Source organism: Leptidea sinapis, chromosome 34 (assembly GCF_905404315.1).
Source record: "Leptidea sinapis chromosome 34, ilLepSina1.1, whole genome shotgun sequence".
Lineage (NCBI taxonomy): Eukaryota > Metazoa > Arthropoda > Insecta > Lepidoptera > Pieridae > Leptidea > Leptidea sinapis.
In genome coordinates, this window is record NC_066298.1 from 7,463,500 (window position 1) to 7,468,598 (window position 5,099).

Sequence of the window (5,099 nt, forward strand, 5' to 3'; positions counted from 1 at the left end):
GCCCACATTCTCTTGCAACACCAGAGGAATCACAAGTGCGTTGCCAGCCTTTAAGGAAGGTGTACGCGCTGTTTTTGAAGGTAACCATGTCGTATAGTCCCGGAAACACCGCACAAGGAAGCTCATTCCACAGCTTTGTAGTACGAGGAAGAAAGCTCATTGAAAACCGCACTGTGGAGGACCGGCACACATCATGTTTAATATATATTTGAAGTTCAGGTATCAATATTTTTTTTGTATTTAATCCCGTTTGAAAAAAATGAATATTTTAAAAGTAGTTGGGGTTAATCGAGTTATTTCCGTGGTAGCCGGTAGCCCAGGTCCCCTCTGTTTGCTGTCCTTGTGGGGAAGCGACACTTGGCTAGGATTAGTGGTCCGCTGTTTCTTTATTGACCTGTAGTGGACATAGCAAACATAATATGGAATCGTATTGGTATAATACATCAAATTACACGAAGGATAAATAATAACCCCCTTATTCATAATAGTCTGCTAACTTAAAGCATTGATAATTCTCACTCTGTCTTTTTCTATTGACCTAAGTCAGATTGAGAAAAAACACTCCTTAGCGGCTGTTTTAAGTTAGCGGACCATTATGAATATTGTGAGGCAGTGTCGCCAATATTAATACCATCTTTGTGCTGCAGAAGAGGTTTGGCTGTTTTAGAATTCGCGCTGTTTATAACCTAGGTCCTAAAGAATCATAAAAATATATAAATGGCAGCAGTCTCGTGCCAGATTTTGGCGAGACAACACGTCCTGAGGATGCCTCGTGTAGAGGCGTAACACGTGTCGAATTGTTTAAAGACAAATATTGGCGGAATTAACACTAAAGAAAACTCAAATCATTTATATAATTATGGATTTCCGCAGAGTAACGCCTTATTCAATAAATGAATCATAAAAAGATAAATTTAAAGAAATAAACATTTTGACTGTTGTATCTCAATAAATTCTTGATAATGTTTTGTATATTCATAGGCATATTCAACTCTGTGATAATCATTATTACAGTGTCTTGCAAATTCGCTATTATATTAACAAGTTTATAGATAATAAACTTTATTCAGAAACTTGTTATGCCTACTACTTGGCAAAATCGAGGTAGTTTTGTGTGGTTTTGGTGCAATTACACTCCTCCGCCACACATATCTCCCACTGTGTTACGAAATTAAAAAGAATTATTAAATAACGTTTGTGGAAAGGTTGTATATCATAAATGACTTTTTTAATGATACAAGAGAATGGGAATGGTGCGACCACCCTCATAATAAATTATATTGTACAATATTATATTGTGACAAAATTTTATTAAAAAAAAATATCTACAGGTTTCATTCCGGGAGTGCAGAAGTGAAAACTTGAACATTAACGTTGTGCATTTTTGAGTATTTTAGAATGGTTAGGGACTAATTTCGCACGAATTGCTTTCTTTATTAGTATAAAAGTACTCGCATTTATGTGGTTAAATACAATATTCATTTAATGCGCTATCGTACACAAAAATGATAATTTATATTAAATAATAAATTTAACACTTCACAATTATTACAATTATTTTATAATATTGTTAATCTCTCAGAAAAATCAACTTTCATCAATAATTTCAACGACTGTCTTACGAATTTTCAATCAGGCCATGTGTCCTGACGTGAGTTTAAAATTTTTTACCAATCCCAAGAAAAGTGATCAACGCCGCTAAAGAAGTTTTCACTTCAAAAAGAAGCCTGCCGAGTTAATTCCGCCCGTTATTTTCAGGTCAGAAGCATGCATACATTTGCTTTTCATAAACCATTCATGTTATTTTGATAAAAGTTTGCATACTATAGTGATTATTTTAAGTTTCGAATCAACAGCCTTATCGAGATATCTTGAATTATTTGTGGAAGTCCTGCGAAGGTTTAAAAGGTGAATAAATAGGAAAATGCTGTTAAATTAAATAAAAACAATAAATTTGGTTTTCCTTTGATGTGTCCATACATAATTTCTATGAGAGAATTTATTGACGCACGGTTTGACAGTTCTGCTGTGAAATAATTTCATTACGACAGCAGGGTGCATATTTTAATAATAATAATAATTTTTGATGTTATATATTGACAATTCATATAAAAACATTATTTTATTTATTATATACAGAACAACGTCTGTTGGTTCAGCTAGTAATAGATAAAAGTATATGATATAATTAATAATTAATACAATAATAATGTAATCATTAGTAAGTCGTTGTAATCTGAATGTATTTATTAAGGAATAAATGAGGCTATTTATTCTTTTTTTATATTGGTAAAAAATGACACACATTAATGTCAGAGTTATACAATTCATCACCACGTCGGAAAAATATAATAATATTTAATGAGATTAAGTGACCAGAAACTTTTTGCGTAAAATCACTCCTTTAAATCAATATTGACAGCTTTATTATTATACAAATATTTTCAGCTAAGTAAATGAATCAATCAAAATATACGAGGGCTGCACTAAAAGTATCGGGAATGTAATATTTCCACTGTTCCTGTCATATTAAAATATTTTTAATAGAAAACTCCTTGGTTTTAAAAATCGAATACCATTAATTTATTTAAAAAAATATTCTCGGTCTTATCACAAGGTATTTTCAAACTTGCTTAGTCGTTGAGAAAATGGAATTGACTCGAGAAAATTCTAGAGCGATGATTTATTATGACTTTCGAAGTGGTTTAACACAAAAACAGTGTGTTGACCGAATGATTTCTGCATTTGGTGATGAAGCCCCATCCAAACCCAAAATTTATCGCTGGTTTGCTGAATTTCAACGTGGACGTGTCAAGCTCAGTGATGATCCCGTCAAGGTCGTCCAAAAACTGCAGTCACCAAAGAAAACGTAGATGCTGTGCGTAAGCTTCTTAAAGAAGGTCGACATGTGACATACCGCGAAATTCAGGCAAATTTAGACATTGGCATGAGTCAAAGACAAATAATCTTGCATGATCAATTAGGTGTAAAAAAGTTGTTTTCCCTATTTATTTATTTTATTAACATATATCAACTTATATTTAAATTACATTTACTTACTCGCCAAACGTTACGTTTATCGGCGAGATGCGCTCATTAATTTTATACGTAATACGATGGATACCGCATTTGCTCTGTGAAGAGCAAAAAGCGGCTCGCGTCACTTGGTGCGTCAGAACTCTCGAAAGATTCCACGCAGGATCCTCAAATGCTGTATACAACATCGTATCAGGTGACGAATCCTGGATATACGCGTACGAACCCGAAACAAAAAACCAGTCACGAGTTTGGGTGTTCGAAAATGAGTTAAAGCCAACAAAAATTGTTCGTTCACGGAGTTATGCAAAAAAATGGTGGCCAAGTTTGTCTCCAAAACCGGCCATGTTGCGACTATTCCTCTTGAGGGACAAGGAACGGTTAATGCAGAACGGTATGCTAGCATTTGTTTTCCACAGGTCGTTTCTGAACTCCGTAAAGAGAACTGCAACCGCCGCATCATCCTCCATCACGACAATGCGAGTTCTCACACCGCGCACAGAACAAAAGAGTTTTTAGAGCAAGAAAACATAGAATTATTAGACTATCCACCGTACAGCCCCGACCTAAGCCCTAATGATTTCTACACTTTCCCTAAAATAAAGAATAAATTGCGTGGTCAGAGATTTTCATCACCTGAAGAAGACCCCAACTTCCGAATGGAATGTTGCTTTAATGATTTGTTCCATCATATGGAAAAATGTGTCAAATTTGGCGGAGAATACTACGAAAAGCAATAAATACATTTTTAAAAAGTAATGTTGTGTCACTTCCTTGATTCCCGAAATTTTCAGTGCCACCCTCGTATAAGTAAATTATTTAAAAAAAATAGCAAGGGTACCTACAGTTGTATACATCAATTGAGATCCACTGTAAATTATTAAAAGTTATTATGTGAACTCATAACTCATGGCTGGTGGGGCAGTTAAATCGCGAGGACTTACGAGGAATGGCGACCACGTACCCCGTGGCCCCAAGTCAAGATCGCCGGAATACATTGGATGAGTTCAGCGCAGGACCGATCGTCATGAGGCCTTTCGGGGAGGCCTTTGTCCAGCGGAAGACGTCTTCCGGCTGATGATGATGATGCAAACTCATTAAACATTTAAAGTGTAAGTAGTACTTCAATTAAAATTTAAAAGCAAAATGCGTTCTTGATGACAAGATCATCCAGCCACCACAAGCAACGCCTGTTTACGAGCATGACGCATGGACCAGCCATCGCTTGACTTTTCAAGGGCAGGTAAAGACCCATCCCACGATAAGGCGCTCTACCGCGTCACGTGTAGTCTGCCTCGTCAGAATCCATCAATTAGACGATATTTAAATAGAGAAGGTGAAAGAAATAATAAAACTAAATTGCTTCCTTTGTCTCGTGGATTTTAGATATTTTACCCAGCGACAATCGGACCTGCAACTCGTTTGATTCAGACATTTATACTAACTCTTCGGCGAAGGTTTTTGTTGAATTATATTATCAAGGGACGCGAATAACTCAAAAAGCACATATCATAATGCAAAGTGCTTAAAACAATAGCGCACTTGTACAGGACTCGGGTAGCACTTGCTAAGAGCTATGGGGTTCTCACCCCATGTTGACAAACCATTGTTTCTTCAATACAAATGTTTTGGAATTTCATCGCTGAAATAACAGAGAGCTTTTAAGGATTACAACAGCTTTAAGTTTGTTTGATTAGAAAGCTCTTGAGCCGTTTGTGGGGTGGTTAAATTGTTTGTTAAAGGGACAGTTTGTGATCATAGATCGGCTACCATCTCATCATCATCATAAATTTTTTCAGTTTTTCAAATGTCGTGTTCTCGTTCAACCAAGGCACATCATTAATTCAATGGACTCTTTAGAGATATACAAAGGTATCGTGGGTCTATACTTGTCTCCTTTAAATGTCCTATCTGTACTATACATAGACAAAGAGAAGGTAGCAAATAGTAGCCAGGTTTCTCAGTTTCCTGGATTTCCCCCACAAACCGTATGTATTAGCAACAAGCAAAATAAAGTTGTAACCCCCAACACGTAGATAAGGTTATAGGAATAAGTTTCTGAG